Here is a 20,334-nt window from a genome sequence, read left to right on the forward strand (position 1 = left end):
AGAAATAATATATGTTTCTTCTAGAAGATTTCTTGAATTCTTGACATGGCAGTGTGGCATATGTGTTTAACTTAAAAATCACCCTTGAATGAGATTACTGAAAGTATTCATCTTTTTTCTTTGCATGATAATACTTCTTTTCATCCTTGTATGTTTTACAGAGGGAGACTTATACGTGGATAACTACCATTTTCCCCCATTCTTTTTCTGAATTCTCCCTCTTGAGTTTGCTTTGATTTTTCATATTGTCTTTACAATTTGACTGACTTTATAAATTAATCAGTCTCCAAGTTTCCTTTACATTTTTTTTCCTATAAATCAGTTTCCCTTTTTTTTTCCCCAGCTACTTTGCAGGAAGACTAAATATGTTAAGGAATGTTCTTTTTCTCTCTAACATTTTAACATATATTTAACTAACCTTGATTTATTTAGCAGTCTGTGTGCTGACATAGCATGACTTTTGTTTCCACTATATGAAAGAAAAACACATCCACACCAATGGTATTTAGACTGAAAAATAGACTTGGTCTACAACAATCCTGGCTATTTAGTAGTTTAAAGTACCTAATTTCACATTTTTATTATATTTCATCACATGGCAAATGAATGCAGGCCTTTTATCCCTTCGGTAGTTCTTTGGATTTGGGTTGTTTGTTCAGGTGGGATTTTTGCTGATTTCTTTTTCTTAGTATAATGTTGGTATTTGAGACTTTGGTTGAAATGTCAGATGGGTGTTTTTTTTCTGCAACTTGGTGTGTAGACCTGGAACAACCACTGTGATATACTCCTGTGAACTGCTGGCATTAGTAAAATTATGTGAAATCTGCTTACCAGTAAATGCACAGGGATATTTTTCAGCTTACTGTGTATGTTGTGGTTTTTAAAAGTAAAGGAGGTTTTTGAAGACCATGTAAAACTTGTGGCATAAAGAGGTCTTTGCAAGGTCAGAAGCAGTAAATTACTGGCTTTCAACCTGAGGTTTGTGGCTACCTTCTGAAGAATCCACAAAAAGTAATTTAAAAAGTAGATCTACTATCAGTAGGTTTATATTTGCTATCTGTGGTTGTGTTCTTCCATTGGAAAATTTTAATGTGTCTGAAATGATCATCTGAGAATGCCTGAACTAAAAATATGGATTTATGTAAGATATTAGCTAAATAGAAATGAGCTTATCAAAGTGAAGAACATTTTTTTTTTCTTCTTTCTGTTGTTGCTTGCCTGATTGTTGAGCTTTGAATCTCTGAAGTGGTTCAAAGCTCACAAAGCTGTACAGGCTTCTCTGTCTCTTCCAATAACTTCCTATTCTGCTATGTGAGAGCACTCTCATGGTTTTGCACATTCCCATTGCATTCTAATAATTATGGCTTTTCAGGTAATCTATGATAAATCTGCTATAAGGATCTAATGATGGTTTTTTTTTTCTTTTTTAAGAATCTGCTTAAACATTAAAATTACATCTTCAAAACACCTGATGAACTGCCCATGAAGCCTGTCTAAAAAGCCAATAGAGCCTGTGAAACTCCTTAATCCTGTAATGCCTGCAGCTGTCCATGCCAAAGCTTTGGTTCAGAGAGCCAGAAATGTGTGTCTCTCTTGTATGTGCTCTCTTGATTCTTGATTTTTTGATTGAAAATGGAAGTGTGAGGAGCAGACACAAAAGGAGTTACTAGAAGGAGGAACAGTGCAAGCTCTGTGAGACAAAAATGAGTGGTGAGTGATAGAGGCAAAATGTGAGCCTTCTCTGTCCCTCTAGCCCTTAAGGTTTAATGCTGTCTTTTTTTTGTTTTAGTTTTTTATTTTTTTAAATTTTTTTATTTCCCCTTAAGACTGTGTAGCTCTTTTTGAAAGTATACTTATTTTTCTTTCTTTCCTTTTTTTTTTCCCAAGTTTTTTTGAGTGGACACAAATCAAAGTAATTTATATGTCCAAATGTGCCATTCTCTAAATTGTGTACAGGAACCCTCATCATCTGTGTTCATGTATATTTTATTGCTGCTTCCTTCTGTTCACTACACAGAAACCATACTTATACTCTGAATACCTTTATATCAATACGTAAATAAGCTCTGTGGGTGGGATCAATACCAATTAAGTTTATTTGCAAGCACAGGTCTCACATTGAAGCAACTCTGAAAAGAGTTTGGGCAGGAATGGGAAAGGTAGTGGTCATCATGGGAAAACACCAATGTTACTTAGAGACAGTGATGGCAGAGTCTTATGCCATTGAGGTACTTTCAATTTCAGTGGGCAGTCTGATGTGTCAAGCAAAGTCAGGAAATGAAAGACTAGTAGCAAAACAGCATGGTGTGTGGTTCTTTAAAAGAAATTATTTTTTTAATGCTGTCTTCAGAGGCTGCCTTCTGGTTTCATCTAAATTGTTAAGTACATTTGTTGTTTTGAGAGAGTATGTTGGTAGGACAGTGTTATTGGCTGAGCTTATACAACTAGTGAGCATCTTGAAGTGTTTATTCCATAAGTAAATAGATAATTCAGATAATATTTTTTACCCTTTCCTTCACCCCACAAATGAAAAAAAACCCCACAAAAAAGAACAGCCCTTTAGAGTGACAACTTTGCAGAATTAAAATGGAAACTATCTTTATCACCCTTAGAAATTAAATATTAGGAAACAGCTTCTGATATGAAAAAAGTTGTCAGCTTCAGGTGGCTCTTATTTACCAGACGGCATTAAATGTAACATAGGTCAGATCCAGAATGACTCAACAAATGGTTTAAGTTACTTAGAAAAAGTTGCTGCTTCTTGTGAGTCTTCTGGAAATACACTCTGAATTAGGTTGTTTGCTTATTCTAATAAGAACACTGATCAAATAACACTCTTCTCAGGGTTATTTGTCTACTGCAGGAAAATTAAGTAGTCTAAGCACTTTCCGTGCACAGGAAACCTGGATGCCAGATCTGTCATGAAGTTTTGTCAATAGATGTTTTTCTCATGCTTGTCTATACTTTGGGAGATTGTGAACGTCAGATGGTTGGAGTGGGGACATTTTTCCACTTGGGTGACCCTTGCATATGTAAGGACAAATTAGATGTTGAAGCATGTCTTTGATCCCTTTCAGGATATGTGATCAATAGTGATCCTTTTTCTAGTGTTGTTTTAGTCTGACTGGTAAAATTTTCATTTCCGCAGGCATAAAACAAGATGTTGCTTATCATTCATCTTTCTATTCTGTTGTATGCCTGAAGAATCTATGTTGGCAATACAAGTCTATTTCCATTTCTGTGCAAAATACACAGGAACACAGGAAATGTTTTATTGTTCTTGAGCACCTTTATTGCTGTGGTGGGATAGTGTTTCCTCCTGGTGTTGGATATGCAGGTAATTCACTGTCTGAACTTGTAAGTTCCAGTGTTATGAATGCTGCTGCTTACTCATTGGAATGCTCCAAGCAGTGCTGAATCCATGATACTGGAACTGAAACTCTGCAGCAGATAATAAAATAAAAGTATTGAACTTTGCTTTGCATTTATTGTTGTTAGGTCCTCCCTGAGCACTACAGCCCATCCCACTTCCCCCCTCCCCCCTCCCCCAATAAATATCCCTCCACCCCAACCCCATCCATCAGGATGTATTTATTCACTGTTCAGCTACTGGTGGAAATGACAACAGCATTCTCCAGCTTTGTCTAGGCCATGGGCCTACTGAGACCTACTCAGTTTATGTTTTGATGGAAGTGGGCTCAGTTTTACCTTCAGTTTTACCTTCAGTTTTCTCAGTCTAGGGTCTGCCTAAGAAATCCTCAAAGTCTTTGAAGACACTGAAACGAGCAGGCTGAGGGTGCTGAAGACTTCTGAAGCTGGCTGTCTTAGCATGATGGAACACAGCATCAATGTTCTTCATAGGCTTTTATAAAGACTGCTTTAGCGCTGCTGAATTTTCACTCATTCCCAGTTTAGGGACTCTGCTAAGCAAAGGATAAATTCTCTCCACTATTTTCTCTGACTAATAGTAGTAGAATGTTGTTCTTTAATTTTACACTGCTGTTTGATTTTGGTATCGTCTATTCATAAACTTCCCTTCACTGGAAGGAAAGACCTTGGAATCCTTCCTCACCAGCACAGACTTAAGAGCAAGGCTCTTGAACGGAGGAGCTTCCTTTCCTCTTTGGAAAGTCTCTCAGCAGCACAAAGATCCTGTACCAAGCAAGATGGGAAGGCTTTCTCTTCTCCTGCTGCAGCTGTGGATACTATTTGTCAGAACCACAATTAGGCACATCTTGCTTTTTCACCAAGACTGCATGTAATTACCTATGGCTTAAGATTATTCCGAGGGAATTGATACTGGGTCTCATATGGAGGCTTGAAGTAGCAGGACTATCTATTTGCTTTTTCAGGAATGTTGAAGACCAAGTTTTGGTCCTTACAATAGTATAATTCTTTCTATATGTTAGAGAAAATATCATCATGTAATGATTCAATGAAAATATATGAATAATCTTCTGATATTAATACTCTGGGAATAGACTAAGCTAAATGCTACTGAATGGATATTTTTAGGTCGGGGAAGGAAGTTTCTAGGTTTCCCTTGGTAAGTATGTGTTGAGCCTATTAACTTTAGGGAATTTGTTTGCGTGTATTAAAAAGAAATAAAAGTAGATATAGAAGATAGCAGTTGGAATGTTAGTTATTTGCATTCAGCCTTGAAGTAAAATGCAATGCTTATGCAGCAGTATTCATTTTTAAACTGCTACAGAATAATAAATCTAGAAACACTTTTTTAGGATTGGCTTGTATTATCTTCACCCTTTACAGCTGCAAAAATTGTAGCAAAGAGGTAATTTGTTCAGGACCACAAAAGTAATTGGTGGCAATGCTGTGATTGAAATGAAGCCTGCAACTGCATGCCTGTGTCTGCAGCTGGAAGAATGTATTTTTTAATTGCTGCTCCTGAGGGTGGCAGTACCTGTGCGCTTTCACAACTGATGGAGCTGGAGATGGAAAGGGAATATGCTCACTGTGCTTGCTTACTGCTTACAGCTATAAGACATAGCACCTACGGTGGTTGTGTCTGTCAGATTCGTGATTTTGGTTTTGTTTCTTTGTTCTTATCTTTTTATTAGTTCTTACTAGATTTGATGTCTCCTAGTTACTGCATTAATTGTATTTGGATCCTTCTGTGATTGTTTGGACACACTACTTCATAGCTAAACTTATTATTTTTCTTGAACTGTATAACTTTGTATTTTGTACTGCATCCTGGTCTGGTTTTTTGTGAGAGTTGATCTCTGTTTTGATGATTTCAATATTTTGTGACAGAAAAGTTCCAGACTTAAATCTGTTGTTAATGAAAGCATTAAACATAAATTATCTCCAATCCAGCATAGGTGTTGGGACTTTTGTGTCTTACTGGTTTACTCGACTTATATTTTTTTTTAGCCTTTGTGCATGAGGTGTATCTTAATTCCCTGAGGACACTTTACTATACACAAATGAAACTTGATTTATATGAAGTCATTAAGTCTGTCATGGCCTGTGTTAGTATGCCTACATATTACTACTCATTTTTATTTCTATGTTTGTTCATGGGTACAAGTGAGATGATCTGAGAGACCTATTTTTCTTAGGCTTTAATAATTTTATCCTTTGTCAAAGTGTCATGTAAAATAGAATGAAAAGGTTTTCTGTTGGTGTGACTCATCGACAGCTCTTGCTGCTATAACTTTCAGTCGTGACAATCCCAAACTCATTTTTACCTGACATAAGCATAATTTTATAGTACAGTTATTATCTTGATCTTCTGGTTCAGAAGTGATCATCTTAACCAGCTCAAAACCAGCACTTGGAAAAAAAAGCTGCTGAAATCATGCATGGAATCTTGCTAGAATTTTTCTAAAATAAGACAACAGTTTGACACAATTTCTAAATATGAACAAACTCAAAGCAAAATACATTCTTTACCGTATGCAGGAACATGCATAGTGAGCAATGCATGAAAAATACACTACCTCCACCATGGCAATCAAATGCTTTATCTATTAATTAAGTAAACATAGTCAAAGTCTGTTAGTGCAGAAACAATGCAGTGAACAGCATTGCTGGTTTCTGCATCTGACCACTAAATCACAAAATCAGATCAGTCTTGTCAAATAAAAATGCAATTCAGAATGGATATACAGAAAAGGCTGCTTAAGACTCTTTGTTTTCTACACAGTAACATGAATTATTTGGTTGGGGTTTTTTCCCCCCTAATTGAAGGATTATTGACAACTCTTCCCTAGCCCCGAGACTGAAGGACTTTCCTCTGCATCACCTTATGCAGAATGCTACTTTTGTTCAATATGTTAGTAAATGTAATTAGTGTCACTAGAATTGCATGGAATAGGTAAAGGTGCTGGGGAGAGCAGTAGTTACTGGCAATTAGGTAGTGTTATCCAGCCATTGTAACATTCAAGTGTTCAGACTGTACTTCTGTCATGCCACATTGGTACAGCAAGAGCCCTAAAATTGAGTAAAAATCAATACACTTTTCCAGCCAGGGCCAAGAGTAGAATGGCCAATGCAAAAAGGCCAGCAGAACTGAGAAACGTTAAATCTTCCCTGAAGAGCAAGAAGCTTCCATGGTGGCTGCTTTCAAAATGTTTACTGAAAAATGATACACATTTATTCTCTATCTCTTTAATTAAGTTGTTTTCCTTATTACAGATTTGTTACACAATCTATTATGTCTATATGCATTAGGGAGTGTCTTTTTTGAAGACTTCTTTAACAGTAATTGATTATGCTGATAAAAACTATTTGAAAAAAAAAAAGTTCTACAGTTTGTATCAAAAAAGAATGCTAGAGCAGCTGAAAGCTTCAATTCAGGGTATATCCAACAATTGAGGAGAACCCATTTGCTCACAAAGGAGTTTTCACATGGGCATCTGCCTCTTCTGGAAGGATCAAGTTCTTTTAATTGCTGCCTCCTGGTATTTTCTGAAACAAACTGTGTGTGTGTCAGCAGGCCAAATCTCAACATGAGATGTGGTTACAAATACTACAAGAGATGATGAGAAAGCTCATCCTTCTCTCAAGTGCATGATGCAGAATTGGCTAGCAATGTCACACTGTGTTCAGAGCCTTTTTCTTGCTATTGGCAAGACACTTGGCAGTGTTTTTGTGACTTACAAAGTAGAATTAGCTTTCTATCTCCTGAAATAAATCTAGGTGGAGAGAGTCAAGGTATTAATTAGCCTTTCCTAGTGATAAATCCCTCTGAAGTGTCATTGGTCTGGACCTACTACTCTTTCATATTTGCTGGCTTTTAGCTGATTGAACAGTTCCTTGTCCTTTGGCCTATTGAAATTGAAGCTGATCTCAATACCAAGGTTGCAGACAACTTCTTCATGATCACATGCAGCTATGCTCAATCCTACTGATCTACAGTGAAGTCCTCAAATTACTCTGTCAGGATTCAATGAAACTGTAACAAACTGGGAATCCCACATCTCAGTAACCGGTACTGAAGGACAGCTTTGGCAGAAAGACCCTAACCAACGATGAAGCAATTTCTCTGCCACCAGAGGAGAAAATTTCTCTCACCCCTCGAGTCCCCTGTGTTCCCCATATTTTCAGCAACTCTGGGCTGTCTGTGCATTATCGTGGTATAGAAGGGATATGGAAACTTCTCCATCCTAGAGAGCCTTTGCTCCAGCATTTCCCAGCTGAGGAACTGCTGTCTGCTCACCGTCCTCCATCACATTAAGGAAACTTCCCTGTCTGATCATGCAGGAGTCATGCTGTCAGTAACTCTCACACCATCTGACTGGGACCGAGGCCTCTGCTCAGCTACACACTCCACACTCACAGTCATGCCAGGTTTCCTTGTCAGCTTGACCCCAGCTTTCTCTCAGCAGATCTCAGACATCCAGATCCTTCAAATAGTTTAATCTGAGGAGGAACCCAGAATGCAGAGCTACCTGCACTGCACTCATTCCTCAAAACTTCACTCATATGGTGGGTGAGGAATGCAGGAAAATGGCACTGCCAACATTGGGCATGGTTCTCCTTGCCTCATCCAGCCTCCAGGTTTTAATGATGGTGTTGGTGATGAGGACAAACCTCTTCCCGAGGCTATTTACAGAGCTGCACAAGCTGCTTGTTCAGGCTGTCTGAGGAGATTCACAGAATCACAAAATATCCAGAGCTGGAAGGGACCCACAAGGATTATCAAGTTCAGCTCCCATCTGAATGGTCCATACAAGGATCAAACCCACAACCATTATTGGTACCATGCTCTAACCAAACCTATTCATTTTCTGCCTGTAAACACTTCAGGCAACACTAAGAGTTTGTTTTCTGTCATAGTAAGTATGTTTTTTTTGTATTTAAGTGAAAAATGAGATAGATAAACGTGTTGCTGTCCAGTAAAGTGTCACTTTGGATCATGCCCTAAATCCATGCAGCTCTGACTACCAATTATGTGGTATGTTTAAACTGGAAAAGTTATCTCAATCTCCTGATCTTATGGTATGTGTAAAATAATTGCTATAAAGACTTAAATATGGAGCGTTATTAAAAGCTTCTTAATATGCAGTCCTTTATGATGTGTTTTATTTTATAGTCTCTTGCAGTGCATAGCTCAGTAATGCATTCTGTTGTAGCACAATGAAAACTTGCAATACTATGTTCTTATACTTATTTTAGTCCACTATATTTTAAATATGTGGAGTTTTTTCTTTCCCATTTGAAATACTTTATTTTTTTAATGTGCTTTGGGATGACAAAGACTAAAATCTGACAAAACTTTAACTACTAAAGCATTACAGCTGAAAACATTGTAATTTGTGGTAATTAATTGAAAAGTCTTTGTTAGTTCATCTTCAAAATTATTTGTGATATTATCAAGTATCTAATTATACTTTTTAAGGCAAGAGAGTGACAAATTTTATTTGAGTATGCTTGATCAGTGGATGGAACTAGGGTGCCTGTTTGTTATTTACACAAGTTTGCAACTTACATTCATACCAAGGAGGTGAATGAGGTATTTCATATTTCATGTAATTTACTTTAAAACTTTCAACAGTCAGTCATCAATTCCTTTCCACAAACTATATGCAAAATCTGTGATTGAGTGACACTCAAAACCATGACGTTGTTTCATGAAGGTGGATGTCATTTGAAAATTAATAAACCCTGATGCTAAAGAGAAGAGAGTTTGAGGTAAAAATTGAAAGAATGAGAAGTATTTTAAGATTTCAAATTGCAGTTATTGTAGCAATGAAGTGACTCTGTGAAGCAAACAGGATTTCAGAGTGCAATAAGTGTGCTAGTCGCATCAATCTAAATGATAAGAAAACAAAACTGGAATGATACCAAGAAGATTATAATTTGAAAATAAATTTTGCTGCTCAGTTCCTGTGTGCCATAGTACTTGCTTTTTTCTTATGAAGTGTTCCTATATAAATCCATTTGTAGCATAACTATCTTCACTTAATTCACTCACACTGACAAAGGCTTTCTTGTTGAGCATTTGCACATCATGAAAAAGCAATGAGGATTTGTTTACAGAGTCACGTTTTTCCTGTAATTATTGATAAAAGTTTGTAGTTGCAAGGTTTTCAAGCAGTTACACTTTTTGGATTGTTTTTCTTCAAATGGAAAGTCAGTAAGTGTGAATGTATTTCTAAAATAGAAGTATTCATGGAGTCTATCACCTCATGTTTTAGTCTTCTGGTAAATAGCTTTTTCCAAAATGAAGTGTTGAGGAGACCTTTGCCGTAACAGAAATGATCTGAGGTTATGTATACATGTACTTGCAAAAAGTTGATTTCAACCACTGCCTACTCAGTTGCATTTTTAGTAGTTTATTTTCCATGAAACTGTGAAACCACATTGACATCAAACAATTTATTACATTCAAATCTGATACATAAGAAAAGTCTCTGTTGTGATGCTGGTACAGGGAAAGAAAGGATTGTTTTTCTGAAGAGCAATTTCAGCAAGGTGATTTTGCTGCCTAATATAAAGTTTTCCTGTAAGTACAACAATTGGAGACAGTAGTTGATTTCTTTCTGCAGAAAAATCAATGGATGCAACTTAAAAAAAGGTGATGTTTAAATATCAGCTTCCACATGAGATGTCTTTAAATTTTTGTCAAGGTACTTTTTGTACTTTTTCAAAAAGTGTGTTCAGTTCTAAAAAAAGTGAATGGACAATAACCATAAAAAAATAAGGATGACATTGTTATAAGGAGAAAAAGAAGAACTTTAAGGCTTTTTCCCTTGCATGATGGAAGCTTATCACAATATCTTCTAAATAATGGAAGTTTTATAACAGCAGCTGTTGTTTTCTTAGTACACTTGAGGATAATCTTTGTTATAACCAGAAATTAAAATTTTTAGTAGTATTTTGGGGATATGAGCTTATCCAGTGAGAGATGTCATCTGTTTTTAGCAAAATGGATGTCAGAAGACAGCTGTCTCTGTGTAAATGTTCTATACTTTCATGCAATGGTCAGAACATTTGAAGCATATTTTGTCTTTGAGTGGAAAAATTTATATAAGTAAATAAAGAAATAACTCCGTGAAGTTATTGGAAAAGGGAATAGAGATCATCATCTGAACTCAGTAAACTGCCAATAATGTGTATGAATATTGAGTTTGTGTTTATTTTATTTCATTAGTTTAGTTTATTTTAAAAGTTGAAGATAGAAGATTGTGTTACTACAGACAGGTGAAAGCACTTCAAATAAACCATTAAAAATATTCAGATGATTACTGAGATAGTGCTATGTCTGGCAATTTGTAGTCTGAAAAGAGAGTAATTAGTTATTAATTAAAAAATATAATTACTATTCATGTGTCTTGAATTTCATTATGCAAGTATGGATAAAATTATACTGAAGTTCTTAAGCTGATTATTTTTTAAAGACTGAAATTTCAGCTGTGGGCAAATAACTGCAAAAAGCAGAACAGCAAATACTTAACTACTTGCATATGTTTTTGTCTTTCATTTTTAAAAAACTTTGAAATAGTTCTATGGAAGTCCAATGTTTTTCTTATGCACTCATGAATTTTTTCTGCTTGGACCTCTGTCAGGACAGTTGGCAGTTCTTTGGACTTTGTGAACTCTAATGGTACTTGCAGAAAACAGTGGAGAACACAAGGCTTATTGAAGGTTAAGCATCCTCTTCAGGAGCCATAAGCATCAAACAAGATGTTACAGTAGCTGTTAAACCCTCCACGGTACCTTCTAACTGCTGTAAAAAAATCTGGATAGCGCATATCCAACGTGAATGACAGGTATTTCTCTCGGAACCATTGGCTTTGGTGTGGGTTCTGTCAGTCTCCTCCATTGAAGCCTCTTGCTTTGGTCATTTAAAAATCTGCTCTGAAGTTTCTGCTGCCCACTCTTTAATACTGTTGAGTTACCATGAAGTATGTGGGGAGCATGAGGCCTATGGCACACAGATTTGAAAAGAGGAAAACTTTGGCAAGCTTGGTTTGGGTGTAGAACTGAATGGTCTTGTGAAAAAAGTCATTTGGGAAAGCAAAACCCATTGTCTCAATATAAGATTATTTCCTTAAATGTACAGAAGATAAATTCTGATCTATTACCAGCAAAATCTAATGATAGACATCTTTATGTTGTTCATGCATGTACAGTTTCTGTTCAATTACTTTGATTTTTTTTCTTAAAATGGATTTTCTAACACTATTTCACTGATGTTTTATTAAATTGCAGGTAATAGGAATTTAACTACAAAGTTTCTGCCCTCCTAGTCTTACATGTTTCTTCACTGCTTTGTGGAACCAGGACAGTTGCTTTTCCTCCTTAATTGGGTTTGCCTTTAATTAAGGAGCCTCTAGCTCCTCTAGTCAGTGACCAAGTGTCTTGTGGTATTGCTGTGCATCTTGAGACAATGGAACAGCTACAACCAGGCCAGGCAGAGTTTGAGAGCAGTGGCCATTTGCCAGGTCTTGAAGTCACTGGTAAGACTGTGTGCTATGTCCAGCAATGAATTTGAGTGAGCCAATACCAAAGATTGCCAAATGCATTTATATATATACATGTATATATATTTTTTTTTTTTTTTGGTCATTACATTACTCCATTATATGTAGTGTTCTATTATGAGAAATGGTTCCGATTTTAGCAGGAGCTTTAGCCCAGCTCAGCTATTGTTTTTTTTCCGAAGATTGCCATGGGGTGGGAAAGGTTCTTGAAATTCTTGGCAGCTGAAAGTTGTGCTGTTGAAATGTTAAATGAGATTTTCCTTTTGAACCTAGAATGTTCTAACTGAGTTTTCTTTTTAAAGGTCTGCAGGAAGATTTACTAGTGGTGGTTAGCATGAGACAGAGCAGATGCACTCAGCTCTTTGAACCACAGTTCACTGCTTAGGACCAGAGAATGACAGGATCTTGCTGGCATCATTGACTCCCAAAGCATATCTATTTCATGGTAATTAATACAACACTTTCCATTTAGTTTTCTGTCAGTGCAGTGCTATTGCCTGAGGCTTAATTTGCCTTGCTGCTTAGTGTTGAGAGCAGCTGCAGCCCAGCCCACAGCTTTCTTGCTGGATTTTTCTGATCACTGTTTGTGGGACAGGAATGAGATTGCAGAAACCTCCGTATTCTTGAGCTGGTGAGAATGCGTAAATTTATAGTTGTAAAGCAAACTAATTTTCCTGATTTAGCTTCTTTGTTTCCCCTATTCTTATTTTGCTTGCAACCAGCATTCAGCTGGAAAGTAAAGCAACTTGTCTCTTTGTACTTTGCCTTTCTTACAACCCTTTTTACTCCTGGCTTTTTACAGAATATTTCTGTTCCAACTTGTTTCTGTGTTCTTTGCTTAGATTCTGAAACTTGGTCTTCCAAGATGCCTTGGTTTCTCTAAAACATTTACATTTTTATCTAAAAATCTTTCTTAAATACTTTCCAGTCTTCTGCTTTCTCTTACACCTACTATGTGTCTGTGGAAACCATTAAATCCTTCCCTCAGGTGTTTGTAGAGCTCATTTCTTCATCATCGTTGTTTGCTTCAAGGAAAATTATGACACTGGTGGAAATTTGTCTCCTAAGTTTCTCTGCATTTCAAAAATCATGTTTGTGACACCCACAATTGCAAGCCAAATCAATAGTTGCCATTGTCATGCACCACAAACTGATTTCTGAGGAGCATAACATTTTAGCATTGCTGGTATTGGTGATAATGTTAGGTGAAGAGAATATCTTTTATAACTGAGAAATGTCTAAATTCCACAAAAGGTTGTGTTTGCTCTGAGATTCATCTCATGTAGTTTTAGACTAGTGTCATGTTTCTTTTAAAATTTCCCCCAAATTGGTTCATCTTTCTTCTCTCTAAATAATTGCATGAATATGGATTTATGGGAAGAGGTAGAGAAGACATATCTCAATTTTTTATGCTCAGGGAATTAAAAAAAGAAATTGTTTAGAAAGATTAAAAGGTTTATGATTTGAGCACAGGAAGATTGGGTCATTATATCATCACATTGTATTTTATGAAAACAATGTCTTTTGGTAATGGCTAATCACTCTTATGAAATAATATATTTTTGGCATAAAAGAAAGGAAGCCTGCATAGATTTCCAATTACATTAATGCATAGAAACCCAGAATATTTTTGCATTAAAAAAAAAATGATACGAACGTTACGCTACCTTCCAGATTTCCCATAATTCTTCCATTTCTGAAGGGACAGCTCTGACAGGTCATATAAATTTATCAAGCTGATTGTGTGCTGAATAATTGCTCTGCCTGCTCCAATAAGATGGTTCTTTGAACCATCTTTCTGTTGTATGTCTCTATATTAGATTGAATTTAGTGTGTTGAGGGTTAAGCCAAACAAGACATATACTTAATTATGTTTGCCACAACAGTCCAGATGCAGAATGTAGCCTTTGTGTTGTGCAGCATGTTGTGCCAGCTGATGGATCAGAAGAATAAATATCAAACTATCATGCAGGTATCAGAATACAAGCCAGTAACTGTGATGAGTGAGCTTTCTGGCATTTGCTGATTAATTTAGCTTGTAGTAGTAGTAGAATAGATTGGCTTGTAGTTCACTACTGTAGTTAACTTCATAAAAATAAAGTTGTTGTATAAAAGAGTCTGAAAGTGGTGAAGACTGAAGAAAATGTAATTTCTAAAAAATCCCATGAACATTTTCCAAATCACAGTTAAACCCCATGGGCAAATACTGAACTTTTGATAACGTCCCTGTGAGGAAAGTGTGATGCATGGGATCATAACTTAGAGTATTCCACCTTAAATTCCTTAGAAACCTCTGTTGTCCCAGCCATTGAAATTCACCAACAGCCCTGAAATGGGTAAAGTGCTTTCTGCAATAAATACGACAGCATAAGCAAAGCTTTATTTAAAAAAAACAAGTAAAAAAACCACAAAAAACAAACCCCAACCTTCTTTATTTCAGTAGTATTTTTCCAGTCTAAAGCTTGTGTCAATTAAAGCTAAATTACAATTCAAACCTTTAGTTAATCGTTAAACATAAGCAATGCAACTAGAACCAATATTAGTGGCATTTATATAGCTTTGTATTATGGGCTTTTTGCCTATTTGTCTAAAAAGTTCAGCTTTCAACTTGTCATGGATATTTGTGTTTAAAGCCCATAATTACATTTTAGTAAGTGTGGGGGAAAAAAATGTAGGCTTCTTAATTCCCAGTATGGGATCTTGCATTCACAAGGTCAGTTAAGGCTCTTGACATACTTTTCCTTTTCTCTTGGAAAAGAACATAAAGGTGTTTTATGACATCAGGGTACTCTGAACTCAGTTTCCTATTCTGTAAAGTTTTAAGTGCACCCACTTGCCTGTTCTTCTATTGGCTAACATAACAAATGGATGTGTTAGTTGTTTGTGCTGAATTATCAGCCATAAATTTAACAGCACTGAATAGCACTGCTGGTGCTGTAAAATTAACAGTGGAATACAAAGTTAACATTAAATTCTGTGCTGAGCAGATCATGGCTATGTAAACCTTGCATTGCCCTCATTCCCCAATATCTTTTCAAGCTGAAGTAGTTATCATTTTGCTTTAAATGTTCTGTGCTACATTTGCAAGGTTTTGTGTGCAACCATTAAGTTCAGCATCCTTTAGAGCACCACTTATAGCAAACACATGGCCAGACTGCTACTGATTGTCACTGAGGGTGAGTCTATATGTCTGCTGATTTACTTTCAGAAAGCTGTTGCATACCTTCATAGTGGCCAATATACATTATTATTGTTGATTACTATTCAACTGTGTTGAATTTTAAAAAAATCTGATGCACAGATAAATATTCTCATGGCTGAAATAATATTCCACTCTAATTATTGTCTTGAATATAAATATTAGGAAGATGTACTACTTACGAATTAAGGGAACAGAAAGCCTGATGATGTTAGATGTGAACCTTTACATGGCCCAATATTTCCCGTAAAGTGGAGTTCTTGGACACTGTTTATTCAGTAAAATGCTTCCTTTGCTTTTGAGTTATGTGAAGCTTCTTCTGAGCTATCTGGAGAGACCATGACTCTGATGAGCAATCCAGGGCACTTATTAACGTGCTGATAAGAAAAGTGGAGAATGTGGTAGAAAGGGAAGACCAAGGTGTATGTAAGCCCCCCTAATTTTACCTAATGAACTGCTTCAATTTTTTTTCTAGTAGAGAAAAACAAACAAACAAAAAAACCCCAGCTTGCATCTGGATATGTTTTATTGCAACATTAACCTTATCTTCCAGCTATGGGGAGATAAATACAATTCCATGCTGAAGGTGGAATACTAACCTGTGCATTAAGGCAGATATGACCAATTTTCCCGAGTCTGTGCACTGTAAAACAAAGTCTATGGGTCCCTGAGAAAGCTAAACAGGACTTAGCACATGGTTTGTGGGCAGGGAATAGGAATGATTTCTCCAGTCCCCCACTCCACTGTAATGGTAGGGTTGGACACGCTGGAGCCAAGCAGTTTATTTGTGCTTGATCATTGGTTGCTTGTATAATAGGAGATGCACTAAAAATTTCCTTCATTCCTTTTTCTTTCAAAATTTCCCCTTTTCCTTTCATGTACGTAAAAGGCAGCAGTTCTATATCAAAGTATTTTTCAAATGCATAATTAATTCTTTCTCTTGAGATATGAGTAGAAAATTTACATAAGGTAAAGTTTAATTCTTTGTCTTTCTGTGTTGAAGTTGACTAAGAATATTCATTTAATCAGGTATTTTAAAAGGCTATGATATTGTATATGGCTTATATTGGTCTAGGTTCTATATTAAGAACCCTGTCACATGTTCTTATATTTCCATGCCTGACATTGTTTTCAGCAGGAGCTAGACATGTAAGGCACTGAAATCCAAGTCCTATTACATGTCTGACTTCTACTGATGGTCTTCTTGTTGTTATGTCATTACCCATGCATTTCCATATCCACATTTATCAGTAAAAACATAGAGATCCAAGGAAAGATATTTGGAAAATGCTAAAATGCAAATGATAGTAATGAGGAAAACTATTTTGAAATTTTACACACTCATATTGTGGGAAATCTCTTTTTTTGCCTGTTTGCAAAAGTCTAATCTTTTATTTGGATAACATGTCAAATAAATTTGAGATTTATTTGTTTTTAAAACAGAACAATAAGCATATATTTTATGATACATACATGTTTCCTTGAAGACTTGGGAAAATGAATTTAACTTTATTTTAAGACAACTGCACATTTTGACCTTTCCTGGAACATTAATTCTGCAGGACAAAACATCAGATTTACTTTGATGAAATGAATTTCTTCAAAATATGTAGGATATAATAATAAAAATAATTTAGAGTATTATTTATATAAATGCAGCTTTTCCATGTTTTTAAATATCCAGAGACACTGTTGCCAGTGAATAGGTTACAAGGGATTTGTTCATCTATCTGTAGTTCATGAACTTCTAGAATTAACAAGAGGGGCGGGGTTTTTTTTTTTGGTTTTTTTTGTTTGTTTGTTTGTTTTTTTGTGGGTTTTTTGTGTGTTTTTTTTTTGTTGTTTTTGTTGTTTGGTTTGTTGGGTTTTTTTTTGTTTGTTTGCTTTGGTTTTTTTGTTTGTTTGTTTTCTATTCTAGGAGGTCCCATATGGTCTTTTAAAGGCTTGACTGACTTAAAGAGCTGATGATTCATTTTTTCTGCAGAGAACCTGGAAATGGCATTGATTCATTTATCCTCGGCTGAAACCTCCACTCTCCAAATAGTAAAACCCTTGGGTTTTTGTTGCTTTAGGATTAAGGTCTTATTATCTGAGTTCAAAAGCCTGAATCAAACCACACTCATATGAATGTGATTCATTTGCTTGTTGCATGCTACCAGTGGGTTTCATGTTACAAGAAAGATCCTTTTGTTGACTGGGAAACAGACAAATCTCATATAATCTGAAGAAGGAAAATGAGATAGGAAAAACCTCTTTCTCTCCAAAGCCAACATCAAAGTCTCGAAGAAACTTCTCACAGGGAAAAGATTTAAAGTGTTATGTCAAATTTTTATTTGCTTGCTGAATTGGATATTTAGGGAAGGAACAATTCACTCTGTAGGAATTTTCTTTGGACATCTCAGTTTCTCTTGGGGTCCCAGTTCTAGTTACAATTTCTAACTGCTATTTATCTTTTCCTATGATTCCCAATTTCTGCTTTGATCAAATATGCTAAAGTTTGGTTAATTTGTGAATTGCCAAGATGGAAGTTTGGGTTGTGATGTATTAGTCAAACCACATGGGAAAAAAAGCATTTTCCCTCCTCCTTCCTCTCTTCTGGTTTTGCATTAAGTTTTTAAAAGCTGACCAAACTCCTCTGAGGCTGCAGGTAGTCCCAGACACTTCCTTTGCAAAAAGGAGATCCAAGCTAAGCATGCATCTTTTCTATCAGGCTGCTCAATCTAACTTTGAAGAGGTGATTTTACATCTGAATAAAGTATAAGAATCTGCTGGATGGAGACTGCAGAATAAAGACAGGACTAGTAAAGAAAGAGATATGTAGATCTAGTCTATACTGACTTTGCTAGCAAAGTCTACTGGCTGTAGATGCAGTTCATCCTTGCCAAGAGATTATTTTCCCACATTGCTCAAATAGCTCAGTTACTTGTCTAAATACATTATTAAACATTGTCTGTCTGGACTGAAAAGCAGTGGGGTTTTGGGGTGCTGCTCTCACTTTCCAACTTCTTTGGATCCAGGTACTTGGTTTTCTTCATTTATAATTTGGAGGGGAAAGGAAAGAAGGGCCAGATAATTGTACTAGGGTTTCAGCTTGACATGGAATCAAGGACATGGTGATTGCACCCACAGCATAAGTCATAGTCTGCATTTGCCTTCAGGACTTCAGCATATAAATGTTTGAGTACTTTCACACTGATGTTATGCCAAAAACTTTCACCAGTAAAGTAAACATAGTTTTAAATCCTGAGCATGGAGGTGGATAACTAATGCCTTATTGGCAGATGAAAAAAGAGCAATGTTAGAAAAGTATATTTGGACCAATGACTAAATAATCTAACGCTGCCATATGTTATTTGACAAACAATAAATCCTCTCACCAGAAATAAATCCCAAAAACTTGATAAATGAGCACTTGCTTTTCTGAGTTTGTTCCTCAGTCAGAACCATATTTTTGTCCATACATTAACATAGACAGTAACTAAGAGCAACTATTTAAATATGCATTTTCTTAACCAATTGTGGGATCTAAGATAGGGGGTTTTTTGTTGTTGTGGGAAAAGGCAAGACAGCCAGCCAACCACACAGAAAAACTTGCATATGGGCACACCTTTCTTTAAACAGTCTGTGATTGTGACCTGATTACCAAGATGCCATGCGCTTCATTTAAAATCAGGAATTTTTAACTGGATGGTTTTCAGCTATCTTCCATAGCTATTATTGACACATAACTTTCCTAGTGTGCTGTTTCCACATGCTTACTTATGCAGGCAGAAACTTTAGTGAGGCCATGAGCAACTTTGCTAAGTATTGGAGACTAAGGGTGTAGGTCAGAAAGTGTCTATTTGAATAATAAAAATATGCCTGAGATGTGCACTGACTTGGGCGAATGTATTTTATTCCCTCCAGATTCCTCTCCAGTGAAAGAAAGAAAAACAAAATAAAGTATTGTTAATTCAGGACATTAATTTACAAATACCTTGAGAATTTTTCCTGAACAGGTTGCGGAATGCTCCTAATCGTGTAGGACTTCATTTTGTCTTGGAAACTTTCTTAGAGAGTCAGATGTAATTCTTTGATTTCTCCTCTTTGCTTAACTGTTCAGTCATTACAGTTTGAGCTTTTGCCAAAGTAGATGAAAGGTTAATATGTTAAAGATGTGCTGTGCAGCTGCTTAAGGCATGACCAACTTAAAAAAAAAAAAAAAAGAGCTAGATTTCAAACATTTTAATTTTGCAAGCAAGAAGGAAGAGTAGTTCACAGCTGAGCACTGAGTTTTCTGAAGCAAGCAAGCAAGCAGGTTTGGACTACTTTATCAGTATAATTGCAGGAATGCTTATCCCTGCAGCACATGGTTTTTTTTCCCTTTGCATATTAATTCCTTGCTCCCTGCCATGGGTTTCTGTAATTACTTTTTGTGCCAACTCTGAACATGAAGATAACATTTCTTTAGAAGACTATAAACAAATGGAATATTCTTTTTAGTACTTGGCTACTATAATATTTAACATTTTTAATTTTAAACAGGTACACTGCTGGTTGTCTTTTCTTAACTCACAGGACTTGTGTTTAGCAAGCCAGGCTTTCATTTTAATAATTTCATTTTCATCAGAGCAAGTGCATCTGTCATGTTGGGTAATACTTTCATCTTGAGATTTAAAGACTTTGCTATATTTCAGCACATTATTTTCATGGCATTAGATCCAATTCTTCCTTCTTTTAAGTGCTTTTATCATAGTTGTCACTGGCAACAGAAACTATGGTCTTTAATCAGTCCTTCCAACACTGCTGTGTGCTTAGTAGCTGGAATGGGCATATGATTTAGAAATGATAACTCAATCAAATGTGATATATGAACTGTTGATATCGAAACTTTTATTGGCAAATGCACAAGTTTTAATTGAGATGGGATGAGTAGGAACACATAAAATGTGAGTTACTGTGAAAGCTCCAGCTGAACTTAAAACTGAACTTAGTAGTTTCTAATATTAAAAAAAGTATTTCTCTTTTCTACACCCTTTGTTATCCTTTTTTCCTGTGATATAACGCTTGCTGAGCTCTAGGACAGTAGAGGGGCAGTGTAAATACTAAAAAACTAGGAAATATAAAAATGGAAATCAGTTCAGCATTAGGATAATGTTGAAGTACAAATATTAAAATGTTCAGCAAACAGAAGTGCACTTT

The sequence above is a fragment of the Lichenostomus cassidix genome, chromosome 2 (genome assembly GCF_008360975.1).
Source record: "Lichenostomus cassidix isolate B80296 chromosome 2, HeHo_3.0, whole genome shotgun sequence".
Classification (NCBI taxonomy): domain Eukaryota; kingdom Metazoa; phylum Chordata; class Aves; order Passeriformes; family Meliphagidae; genus Lichenostomus; species Lichenostomus cassidix.